Genomic DNA, 13,540 nt, shown 5'->3' on the forward strand with positions numbered 1-13,540 from the left:
TTCTCACAACTAAATACCACTGGGGAAACTCTCCTGTTGGAACATCCAGGAGCCACTCTGGCAGCCACATCCTCACCACCTGAGATGGGACTGAGGCCACACAGCTGCACTCACACCATCAGACCAGATTTCCTCACCAGCTTGACACCAGGTGTCCTATAGCAGAGACTCAGACATCCAGAGCCTTAAAATAATTTAATATTGGTGCAATAAATAAATAAATTACTAAATAAAGTAAGAAATGAATGAATAACAGCCTGAATTGTTATCTCCAAGGAGAACCAGTAACAAAGGGGCCATTGGGCATTTCTAAGCATGGAAAAATCTGGAATCATCTGCTCCTGCTGTGTGTCTCAGTGTCCCTCACCTGGCTGTGCCACAAATCCCTGTGTCCTCTGCTGTGCAAAGGGTCAGCAGCAGTTCACACCCTCCCTTCTCAACCTGCAGCTGCATCCTGAGCACAGGACGTGTTCCTCAACTCTTAATTCCTTCCTCAGACATATCCACCAGTTTCCAAACCAATAAGCATGCCTCTAAATAAAAGGCAAGCGGGTGCCTGGAAGAGAACTAAATGATCAGAATACTTGCCAGGAGCTGGCTTGAACAAGCAAACATCTCCTTGTTCCCATTCCCAAGAGGATCTGAGACCCTGGCAGTGCTTGAGGGTTCCAGGCTGTGCCTGACCCCCATTAATATCCCCAGTCCAAGCTGGCTGTCCTTGCTCGTGGCTGAGGGAATGGTTTGGTCAGGAAGGGAGGGCACTGCACTGCCCCACGGCCCTCCAGACCTCAGCAGGGCACCCCCAGACAGAATGTGCCCTGTAAGGTGGTTCTGGAGGAGAGACTGGTGTCAGAGCCCTGGTCACACAGTCCCAGAGCTGAGCAAAGGCCAGGACATGAACCACCCTGAACAGGATTTGCCATTCTCTGCATGGACCACCCTGAACAGGATTTGCCATTCTCTGCGTGGACCATCCTGAACAGGATTTGCCATTCTCTGCGTGGACCATCCTGAACAGGATTTGCCATTCTCTGCATGAACCACCCTGAACAGGATTTGCCATTCTCTGCATGAACCACCCTGAACAGGATTTGCCATTCTCTTCATGAACCATCCTGAACAGGATTTGCCATTCTCTTCATGAACCATCCTGAACAGGATTTGCCATTCTCTTCATGAACCATCCTGAACAGGATTTGCCATTCTCTGCATGAACCATCCTGAACATGATTTGCCATTCTCTGTGCTGACAGTCAGCTGTGGTCAGGACTTCGGGTCACAACACAATGTGGTTTAACCACATTTGGGCTGGAAGGAGGCCTGGCAGAGTGAAGCTGGATGTAATAGCAGTCAATAGCATTAAACACGGCACAGAGGCCTACCTGAAGAACTATGGATGTAATTGACTGTCTTATCCAAGAATAGATGGAAGTAATTCAGCAAAACAACAAATTTTGCTTCAGTATTATGCCCTAGGTTGCCAGCAGATGACAGCAGGTCCTGGTGGCTGCCTCAATAGCTTCTAATCATGAAATACAATAAGTGAAGTAGGGCAGCAACAACAACAAAAAAAAAAACAACAAAAACCAAACCACTCACACCAAGGCACTTACCTGCCCAAGGAATGAATTGAGAATAAAGAACAGAAAGAGTTAGATTCCAGTTTTTATTTTCAGTCAAGTGCTTCATTGTTTACCTTGAATAAACCCTTTCTTGCTAGATTTGAGTGCTGGGGAGAGTGAAGTCAATCTTGGAAACTGAAGTCTTTTATGTACACACCCTGGGATGAAAAACTACTGCTGGGTGGGTGAACTGAAGCTGTACCGGCCCACTGAGGACAAGATTAGGAATCTGAAATCAAAAGACCTTTTCATAATTCTCTATTTGCCCTCTTTTCTTTTGCATGGTTGTTAGAACTTTAAAAAGATGAGAGGAAGTTTAGTATAATTTTTCAAGGATATGATTACTAGCATAGTAGTTATTTCTAAATTTATCATATGTCTGTGCCAACTTTGTTTTGATGCTGACATACAGTGATACATATTCTGTGTCATTACTGGGACACTGGAGTGGTGAGACTCCCTGTCACATCTTCTAATTCTAGGCCTGGAGGAGTCCATATAAAATGGATAAGGAGTGGAGTGATGCCAACAAAATTCACTTATATATGACATAAACAAAATGCAAAATCAGTGCTATATGTAATCTTTAGAGAATTGCTTCTGTTGTGGTAAAAGCATGATGGTATATAATAAATTATATTGATTTGTGGTTCAAGACAGTTCAAAGAGCTGTTTCTTTTGTATAATACTTTTGAACTCTGCTATGAGTAGGGATTAAATAGCAGGAATTAGTTAAAAATCATTTCAAACAACAAATCTTGGAAGTTTTCTGAATATACTAGATGGTCTTTATAGAAGACAGGCTTGACACAGAAGCCAAATTTGCAAGCTGTGAATATTGTTTACCATCAGTGTTTCAGAATGAGTGGTGTTCTGTTTATCTATGGGCAAATAATCAACAGTTTGCAAAGTAAAAATGCCCTTCTCAAGTTACATATTTTCTGGCTAACCTATCTTTTTTTTTTTTTTTTCGCTATGGTAATTCATTTCTACTCTAAAGGACCACAAAATACTGCTTTAGGTGAACAACTCAATTCACCTAGGCCCTGACTTAGAGCAGGCCATCCGTGACAACCCTAATAAATTGTGCATGAAATTGATTTAATCTATATTCGAGACCTAATTTGTCCTGCAGAATGTTGTGTGTGCAGTTCACTCATGGTTTTATTTCATTTGCTGTTTTGTGGCTTGAATTGTTGTATATTTACGAAAATAATTTCTGTTTTCCTGTCAGAAAAAAACCAAACCAAAACAAAATAACACTCAATTTCTTCTGAGATTGTCTTTCTGATCATTTTTACTGAGGGCAGCATAAATAGTTGAACTGAGAGGTCTTTGATAATTCTTTCCATACCAACCACTCTATCACCTGAAGCCTTCCACTTACAGTTTTGCTCCATCCACAGAACATACCCAGAAGGGCACTCGGTCTCAAATAAAATTCACTATTGGCAACAAGAATTTCCCTAATAGCTGTAGTTGGTGCTAGTTCTGGACTTCTTTGCCACTGTATACTTGGTATAGAACTAAAATAAGAAAAATAAAAATAACACGAGAGAGGAGAACATCTAAGGATTTTATACTATTCTAATCCTGAAATTTAAAATATTTAAAATGCAAACACACACAAATATAATTTTTTTTTCTTTTAAAACCTCTGCAAGTGAGTTTTGCTACCATGGACAGAAGGGAATCCATATATTTGACTGAAGAAACTGCAAACCAATATACAACGGAAATCAGAAAATAGATTAAATCAGAAGTTCTCTAAAACACAAGATAAATGTTAAAAAATCCTTAATTTGACTTGACACCACATAGACAACATGCTAATAAAGAAAAAGTAACTTCCACCATAGGAAGTAATGAATAAAATTGCAAAGCTTTTGCCCCAGAGGAAATAAGACTAGCTGGTAACAACTCCTGACCATTCTTCCAAGCACTTATTTTTTTTTTAAGAGTACAGTGAAATTTCAATGGGATATATTTTCTTTTTGAAGCAATATTTTTAAAACACTGACTCTGAGCCTTGTATATCATGGCATAGATGTTCCATACAACATAGCTATTTCTGAATATTTGTGAGACATCCTCTTCTAAGGCTTCATAGATCCTCACAGCTGTTATCTGCAGACAATTAAAGGACAAATCACATATTTAAGGAATCTAGGAAACCTGACACAACTGCTAACCTGCCTATTTAACATACCAAGGCACATAGGCTAAATCAATTCCCAGAATGGTTGCATTCCATATACTTCAGAGTAGTTATCATGGAAACATCAATAGATAAATAAAAGATTATTGGTTCTAAGCTTTTGTAATCAAAAGCCTTGCTCAAATCTACTTTGATATTTAGCCAAAGGAGATAAATTAATGCAAAATATGTATCTGAAATGAAGACTTATATTTGATTCCTAAATTTTTATTTAAGAAAGCCTTTTGTAAATGTACTATTTTATTGAGAACTATTTGCTTAAACAAATCTAATAACTTCAAAATTTCTCCCATTTGCTAAATGAAGCCATAGTAATATAGGAAAATATGAAGAGAGCAAGACTTTATTGTTACTGGTTTGGATTTCCCCTTTTTTTCTTTAATGCCTTTTAATGTGTACATTAAGTACATGTATCAGCACACACATACATATATAAGTATACACATAAGCACTGAAAAAAAGATTGCTGAACCTTTCTGTTAACCAGTAGACCTTGTTTTCCCACGTTATTTGTTTCAGGTTCTGGAGGTAGGATACAAATATGATGTATCCCAACTTTTTAATTTGGGTTTAAATAAAGATTACCATCCTGAGCTATTTATTCCCTACATCCCACCAGCAGGCATGCCCAGCTAGTTCCCAGGAAGCTGGGCTTTGGAAACTGTGGTGGTTCCTCTGGAAGACAAATGTCATAATAATGAACAGCAGCACCAAACATTCATGTATTACCAACACCTTTCCAGCTGCCAAAGCAAAGCACAGCACACGAGTGCTGCTATGGGAAGAATTAACTCCATCCCAGCCAGAACCAACACAGGCTGAAATGTACTTTCTCCTCTGAAATATATGGTTGGATTCAGTGCTTTCAATTTGAAGCAAAAAGCTTCACAAAGCTTTCATAAAGCTGCTAGCAGAGCAGAGTTGAAAATGGTGCTTACTTACTTGTGTTGGCACCTGTCTGCAGCTGAAACTTGGAACATGATAAATCCCTGAAGCTTGCATGAGCAGAAAAAAAAAGAGAAAAAAAAGAAAAAAAAAGCCTTAAGCAGGGGAAAGTGAGGAGACAAAGTGACAGGCAGAGCAAGGAAGTTCTGAAGACACACATTAAATATTATCTGATATATATTTGCAAATGATTCTTATGAGTTCATCCATGTGGCAAATGCTGATGTACTGCCTTTAAAGTTCCTCATGAATGCATTTTTTAATCTAAAGTAAAATCTCATACCAGTAAAGCTCTTATTTAGAGCATGAAAAAGTTTCTCTTTGTTCTAAAATAAAACTTAGCCTTCCCCAAGAAACATTACCTCAAGAAATATTCATTTGTGAGAGACAGTTCAGAAGCTGCTACAGAGGTTTCTGGCTGTTTCAAGGTTGTGACAGTGCTCAGATATTGCAATGATTCTGTATTGTATTCCAACAGCTGAATGTGTTCCTTACCCTGCATGAAAGGTAGAGTTGCTATTCAAGCTGCAATATCATCTTCTTCTGCTGCCATAAATAAATAAAATCTTACAATATATGTCTATTTCTCCAGCTTTCCTTCAGACTACTTTTATTCCAAACACAATGAGGCAGACTTCAAGCACTGAAGGTGAGAGTGTTGCTTCAGGTCACAAGAGGAGCATGTATCTCTCAGACCCACTAGCATTACAGTGTGTGTCAGCACACACTCTTTTGGCTCCCTGTGTTTGATGCTCTTTTTCTGTTGTTAAAATATCTACCTTCTGGTAAGCTTACAATTCTGGAAGGGTGTTGTTTGCAGGTTTTTTATTTGAATTTTTCTTCTGTCTTGACATTTATTTTTCAGCCCTTTCATGCCTCAGTATGTTGCCCCTTTTTTTTTTTTTTTCCCTGAGTTTTCATGCCTCTATACTTTGAGAGCAGTAGGTTTCATTTTTTGCTTCCATTCATTTTATTTTAGTGTGAGTGCTTCTCACTTCCCACACACTTTCAATTTGTATTGATTGTGCTTTTTGTTACCCACATTTCTACCATCCCAAAGCATTTCCCCCCCTTTCTATCACTCATCAGCAAAACAAAACTGTAGCTTTCAGACCAAATTAATGACCACACCAAATAATACAGGTGAGAGAAACTTATGCTGCATTACATCAGTTCCCTTGAAAATAGAAACTCATAAAAAGTTTAAGGGAAATTCTGGGTTAGGGAAAAGATTCAGGATAACATAATATGGTCCTTGATACTTTTCTTATCAGTAGCTACGACAAACATATTTTAAAACATTTCTAAAGCCTGCAAAGTAACCAAGACTGAATTGTTTTGCAAGCTGGAATAATTTCACTTCTGGGAGTGCTGAAACAACCAATATTTCTATCTTCCTCCTCCATAAAACAATCTGTTGCAGACTTTCCCCAGTTCATCAACATCTTCCTAGGAGGGTATCTCTAAAAAGACATATTGAAAGCTTTTCCCTGAGTTTTCTGTTGAGCAGGTGGGCTGTGGGATGGTTTTTGTTTTGTAGATATATTTTGGATTGTTTGCAAAAGCTGTTTGTTACCATGCCATCTGATGGACAATTTCTCAATGTGCCATCATGACTACAGCATCTGCTCTCACCACAATGTTTCTTCTAATGTGAATTGGCCTAGCAGAAATTCATCACTGCAATGTATAATTCATGTTGATAAAAAGGATTGCAAAATATCTGAAAAGGTAAAATGGTGATATTGTCTGCAAAAAGGCCCTTTTATAGCTCACTACTCATATTTGCCACTCTGTTTCCTGATATATCTTTTCCCTAAAGAAATCAGCATGTGTCAGTCCTCCATATCTCAGATTAAAACAATTAACAGAAATTATGTCTGCTCCCTGTGTTGCCATGTTCAGATTCTTCAGGACTTGTTCAGCTTCAGTTGGTGTAGCAGGATAGCTTAAGTGTGGTAAACTTACCTTTAAATGCTCATGTTTATGGCACGCGTGTATTAATGCATTACCCCTGACTGCCAAAAATTGTTCTGCAGGTGACCATCTGGGATATCAGAGCCAGACAACAGCAACACAAAAATTCAGCATTTCTTTGTTTCTTACTCCTAGTGATTTTCATTTTTTTTCCAGGGGATGTCACAGAGTTTCATCACCTAATATTTTAATATCTGACAGCCTTCTAGCATTTCGCCTGGGGCAGAGAGGAATAATTTACAGAATTACTAAGGTTGGAATTGACCTTTTGAAATGATCTAGCACAGAAATCCTTTTGCTCAAGCAGGGTCAGATAGATGAGAGTGTCCAGGATAACACACAGCTGAGTTTTGAATACCCTCAAGGATGGAGACTCCACCACCTCTCGAGGCAACTGTTTGACCAAACTCCCAGCTGCAGTTTTTCTGTGCTCAGATGGAATTCCATGCATATTAAATTGTGTCCATTGCCTCTTTTTCTGTCACTGGGAGTCTGTGGGTAGAGAATCTCTCCCTCATATTAATTCACTCCTGTTCGATATTTACCCACATTGCTAAGATCCCTCTGAGTGTTCTCCAAACTAAAGAATCTCAGCTCTCTGTTTCTCCTTGGAATTCCAACAGACTATTGGCCTTTCTAAAACAATTATATCTGGAATTTGTTAACAGCCCAAAGAATTTTTCCCTCTAATACCAAAAAAAAAAAAAAAAATCCTCAGATATAGACCAACGAGTTTAAAGCATTAAAATCCATATCTTATAGCTATATATATAACCTTAAAAAGATATTCACAGTTGATAACATTTCTTTCCGTGTTAATAAATAAAGGGCAAAGTACTAAAAGAAGTCCATATCATTACACACTGAATGACTGTGAAGTTTTAACAGTGCTTTAACAAGCAGCTTTGAATGAATTTTAGATCCTAAATTCTGTATCGACCTCCTTTAGGCAACTCTGTGCTCAGATAGAGCTTATGCAGTCTTCTGAAGCTGCTTTTAAAACCTGACTCATCATCCTTAAGAGACTGACACTTGTAAATGCCACCTCAGGCACCACTGGAGAGAGCTTTGCAGAGCATGAGGTGTCCTGTGCACCCAAATATTCCAACCAAGGGCAGCAAAACATGCCACAAAGCACTCCCAGACACACCATGGGCACGCTGCCTGCGGCTGGCCAAGGCTACCACCGCAGAGTGCAGGGCATGGGGTGGCCAGAGTCGTCTTCTCTTCCACAGGGAAACCACTCCTGGGATTCTGCACAGGCACAGGGGCTGGCAGAACCCCAATTCACAGCAAGTTCAGAGTATAAATAACTACTTAAGACGTGATCCATTAGGGATCTCCTCAGATTCCACATGAGGGAAAAGAAACCCTTTGTGCTCTCACATGTGAAGAAACAAAGCACAGTCTTGACAACTATCAAGAATTTATCATGAGTCTCAAGGTGTCTGATTTTCTTAAAAGCCTTGTCTCTGAAACAGGTATTTTATGAATGCTTCCCTTCCCTCTGTCTCTCTATGTATATATAAATCTATAAAAGTATGTATGTGTATATGTATAGCTATGTAGTCACATGTATGCATCTACATATATGCACACATGCACATACACACATATGTGTGTGTAGAGATATACTTATACAATGTATATATATTTTTTTATATATATGTATTCTTCTAATCGTCATATGTAAGGAAGCAAGTCTGGAAATTCATGACTCAAGGTCAGACTTGCAGCCCAAAACCAGAGGCAAAAAACCCCAAAAAAAAAACCCCAGAGGTAAGCTGCTTATTGCTATTTTTAAGTTTGCTGTTCACCCTTTTTCTGTCATCACAGGATCCAAGACGCTTTCCAATTTGGAACTTGAACTAGGGAAAATGTTAATTAACAATGGTGCCCTCAGTTGTTAGCTCGCTCTCAGCATATTGCGACACGTTGCAGTTCACGTGCCCTTCTTTAAGCAGATTTACAGATTGTATTATATTGCTTTAACTAAACCAACTCTCACAAAATGGACACATTTCTCACAATGAAAATAATGTTAATGCGATGGCAAGCAACCAATAAGAAAATGGCAGACATGACATTTCTCCTACTCCTAGTAGCTGTCAAAATTTTTCTCAGTCATTCTATAAGGCAACAATGATGATAACCTAATCAGATATAATAAAAGTCTGAAGTCATGTGATATTTAACCCTGTACTTCCCTAAATTTACTAATAAATGTTCAGAGGTGTCTTCTTAAGAGCAAAGGGCAAAAATCTTCCATGGTGGAAATGGCTGAAATATACAGAAAACAATATGGCAACAAACTATAAAACATTCCTTTTTTTCAGAATATACTGGTGAAATATGCTGCAAAATATTGCTGAATTTTTAATTAGGTTTGCTATTCAATTGGCTGAAAGTGCACATGTCTCTAAGACATATAAGTTTATGGTATTTCTTAGATTCTGTTTCAGTACTGAAGTACATTAAGAGCCATTGCTTTGTGAGCCACTAAAGGAAAGAAATACTGGAGAAAATGTATTCTCAATGGCGACTTCTTTAACAAAAATAACGTTTTATAGTAAAACTTTGCAAGTGATGGAATGGCTGCTTTTACTAGAATAAAAAAAGGGTCCCAGAGTAAAGTTACAGAGAGAGCACCACCCATAGAATTCATTCACCACGTAATTTATAGAGAAACTGCTGCAGCAAGAAAACAGCAGCCAGAAATGCACAAAATTTTAAAATATGCCACCAGTGTGGTGAATTTTAGAAAGATATTTAAATAGCACAATCTTTACAGTATTTGTATTGAGATGGGGAGGAACCATGAAAAATCTTTTGTACCACACAGTGGTTTCTTGGTCATCTCATGTCAAAGTGCTTAAAAGAGTTGTCAAAATTAAAGATAATTTTTTCATTTTTCTTCTGAAAAGCACAAGTGTTCTGCATTTACTGAGCTTTTCTGTGTTGACAAGTGGTTGTCAACAGGTTGCTACATAGCAGATATTTAAAAAAATAAACAGACTTAATGTGTACTTTCAAGGTAAAGGTGATGTCTTAACAATGAGTGAAAAAATTAACTGTTTTTCTAAAGAACTTCATCCTATGGAGAGAGCATTTTGACAAGTGAGGTTTGGAAATTATTTCATTGTTAAGGGATTTTATTTCTGAAAAGAATGTGTCACTTATGAAAATTCTCACATTTGTATACATAAAAAACCTGGAAACAAAATTTTCTACATGCTAAAAACTTATCCAAGAGAAAAGTGTCAATGGGTTTTGAAGCCATTTGTTAAAAATATAAAAATGCAGTATCTTTCAATTAAATTGCAAGGAAAACGAAATCACTCATATTGGAGTGGATAAACATTTACTATCTGAAATTCTATAAATAACTTGATTAATTAATGAATGTGATTGAAAAATGAGTGTCATTATTTAGCAAGCATGGAAAAATGATGCATCCATGTATTTTTGAGCTATATTTTCTCAGCTATGACAGTCATTTACAAGTATCAGAATTTAGAAACAGAGCTTCAAATTGCTCCAGCAAGATGTTACACCAGAACTCAAAAAAATAAATAAGCATAATAAACTATATTATTTACAATACTGATTATTAAATATTTTAATCAATATTTTTGCACTGTTAATAGATTTATTAATATATCCTTGATCTTGACTTCATCTCTTTTAAACTTATATTTTTGTGTTGTGTTTATAATATACAGAATTATTGCAATTAGATATATGTACAATATATAAATAACTAAGAATGCATATATATATATATATATACACATACACACAACCCAGGGTGTGTGGTTAAAAATATTTTACTGATAGAGATATATGATCAAAAATGTTGTGAGACCACTGCTACAGTCCTATAGTAGTACACCTCATCCCCAAATTATTTTACTCTCTACTTAGACTTTACTGTATATAGTGTCTGTTTTTCAATTATTTTCTGGCATATTCTTGGAGACTGAGCATTGCCAAAGGCTTTACTAATAAGAATCAGAAAGGGAATTAGTATTTTTAATATTTTAATTGTGTGATATCTTCACATCTTTTTGACCTTGACTTTTCACCCACCTTCCCTGCCAAAAATCCCAAACCAAACCTCAAAAACTACCATCCTCCTTTTCCCAAAAAGTGCCTTGAAAACTCCTGAGGAATGACTTGGTGATTTTCAGCTTATGTACTTTCAGGTCTTGCCTGACACAAAGGTAAAGTTCTATTTTGTCTTAATTTACAGTCCAAGTCATCATCCAGACTTTTTTTAAGTGATACCTTCAATACAAGTTAGCTCGACTGGCTACTTGTGTTTATATTGTCTTCCAACTGAAAGTGTACTTTAATTTTTTGTTGGGCGTGCTTGTTTGCTTGTTTTAAATTTGTTGACACCTGAAGAGATTAAAACAATGTATTAAAGTGAGAGCATAGAGAATACAACAAACCGAAACAGAGAGGAAAGCTGTGAAATATTTTAGGTGAGTAAAAATGGTGATGAAATAATCTTGCCAAAAATAAGTTATGTTGCACAGAATGTTAAGAGATAAAAAGAACATGGATTATAAAAGAGGAACTTGTTAAGGAAATATTCCAGACTCCAAACCTCTGTAATATATTCTGTAAATAGACCAAGAACTATTAAGAAATTCTTTGTTACAGAGCATTATCAGCTTGCATATTCAAAAGATTTCTGCTATTACACATTGATAAGTTGTAATATATCAGAGCACTTCAGGGAAGAAAAAAAACAAAAGGGAGATCCATTCAATATACAAGAGATGATAAAATTAAAAAAAAAAAAAAGAGGGGACATCTAATCACAGTGTTTCTTTTTCCTCAGGGTTCTCAGTTACAATAGAAATAATTGACTTTTTTTTCTCTTAGGTAAATCAGTATAAACTAACCATGATCCTCCACCTTTTTTTTTTTTCCCTGCTGTATTCATTTAAGAAATTCAGCTGATTCCACTTCTTTCACTGAGCTGTGGAACTTGGCCTGTACAGCATAAATGCAAGAGAGAGTAGTCAGTGAAATGTCAAGTTAATCAGTTTTTTTAATCTTGCTTATAATATATGGTTTTAAGCAGATATGCAAAATCATTTTACCACGAAGTTGGGAAAAACACTAAGTAAAAAAACTGGGTTTTTTTGCTCTTTTTGTAAGGAAAAAAAACCAAAAACAAACCAATCAACTTTTTTCATGTTTGGCAATCCACTTTGTCACTTTTGGGAATAAAAGGCTAAAGGGTCAATAGAAAGCAGGTTAGATGTTCTGGCAATCAGCTGCTGAGGATGTAAATCCTGCTGGGCATTACCAAGAACAGAAAATATTGCAATGAGGGAAAAACAGCTGGAGCACAGCCCCAAACACTGAAGTTACAGCTGGCCCAGGGGGATTCAATCTCCTCCTGGGAAAAAGCAGCACCACTCCTCAGAGAGAATCCCTAATAGCAAACTGGAAACCTTGCAGCTGGAAAGACCAAGTCAGGTATCTAATGGCCCAGGAATTTTCTTACCGAACATAGAATTGTCTTAGGGAGAACCCAATGGTTGCTCTTCATAAATATGTATTTGGAGGAGGAGAATTTTGAGGACAAAAAACCCCCTCATTCCCTAAAATAAACCAACAGCAAACTATACTGCACTACAAAAAAAACAAATTAATAGATTTTTGTATTATTTGAAATTGAAATTGTATTGTCAGCTGAAGCTATATACTATAGAAAATACATAGCAATACTTCTTGATGCAACAGAAGGTTGCGTAAAAAACCCAAATATTTTGAACCAAATGTTTTTTTGGTATTTGAAATGCCATTTTATCCTGCTTCCCTAACACTCTGAGATCAAAATCACATCACTCATGAAGAGAAAACATTAGCTGAAAACACGCTGAACATTACCAAAAAATCAAGTCAAATTTGACTTGCTTTATTGTCATTATTTATTCCAGTATTGTCCAAGTTTTTAGATATTTACTTTGAAAAATAAACCTAGAAATGAGACTTTTTGAAAGATTCCATCAACCTAAAAAAGGCAAAAGATTTTACTGTCTTTATATAAAAGGAAGACGAGAGAAGGAAAAAAAAGTGATGTTTTTGTTCAAAGTTGAATTTACATCAGCCAAGACATAGAGGTTTGAGATGCACAGTAACCTCTTCATTTCAGCTTCAACTAAAACCACATTTTTCTTGACTATTTAAATTTCTTTCTGCTCTTGTCAAACTGTCTCTGCCCAAAATTCTGGGTAAAATTAAAGCATTTTTCCCCCCACCTTCCAGATGAGAAGAGTTTTATAGACCCAGGTCCTTTTTATGCTGTGTCTGATCTCTGAATGCACTGACACATCATTTCATATGTCTTTGACTTAAATTCACAGAATATGTATCCTATTCTTGTACTACTGGTTTTTTATCAATAATATATTTTTCAAAATATGTGGTGCTTTTTTTAAAGGATATTCTCCTTACCAGAACAATAAAGTACTAAAAAACCACTGAGTAAAGGATTACTTTTATTTTTACGCTTTATTTTCTGACGCAACCTGAAAAACATTTCCTGTCACCATAAAAAGAAGTCATAGTACCATTTACACATTCCTATCAGAACGTGTTATCAGAGTAAGCCTTTAAAAATTCTTTTTCCATTTTCCACATATCTGCTCATTTCTATTTCATGGTGTACCTAACTATACTATACATACACAGGATACAAAAAAAAAAATCTGTATTTTTTCTCAGATGCCAGAGTTAAAGCTACAGTTAAAGCAAG

At 36.6% G+C, this 13,540-nt stretch overlaps 1 long non-coding RNA gene across 1 annotated transcript in view; it reads right to left on the bottom strand.

Annotated features, from left to right (window-relative positions):
- The window catches only part of LOC110476345 (uncharacterized), an 82,461-nt gene that overhangs the window by 16,373 nt on the left and 52,548 nt on the right, over window positions 1-13,540 (bottom strand). Inside the window, exon 2 of the long non-coding RNA XR_002466397.1 lies at window positions 4,783-4,829. This is a non-coding gene — a long non-coding RNA (uncharacterized LOC110476345). The remainder of the gene's footprint in view (window positions 1-4,782; window positions 4,830-13,540) is intronic.

The sequence above is a fragment of the Lonchura striata genome, chromosome 2, assembly GCF_046129695.1.
Source record: "Lonchura striata isolate bLonStr1 chromosome 2, bLonStr1.mat, whole genome shotgun sequence".
In the NCBI taxonomy this organism is placed as follows: Eukaryota; Metazoa; Chordata; class Aves; order Passeriformes; family Estrildidae; genus Lonchura; species Lonchura striata.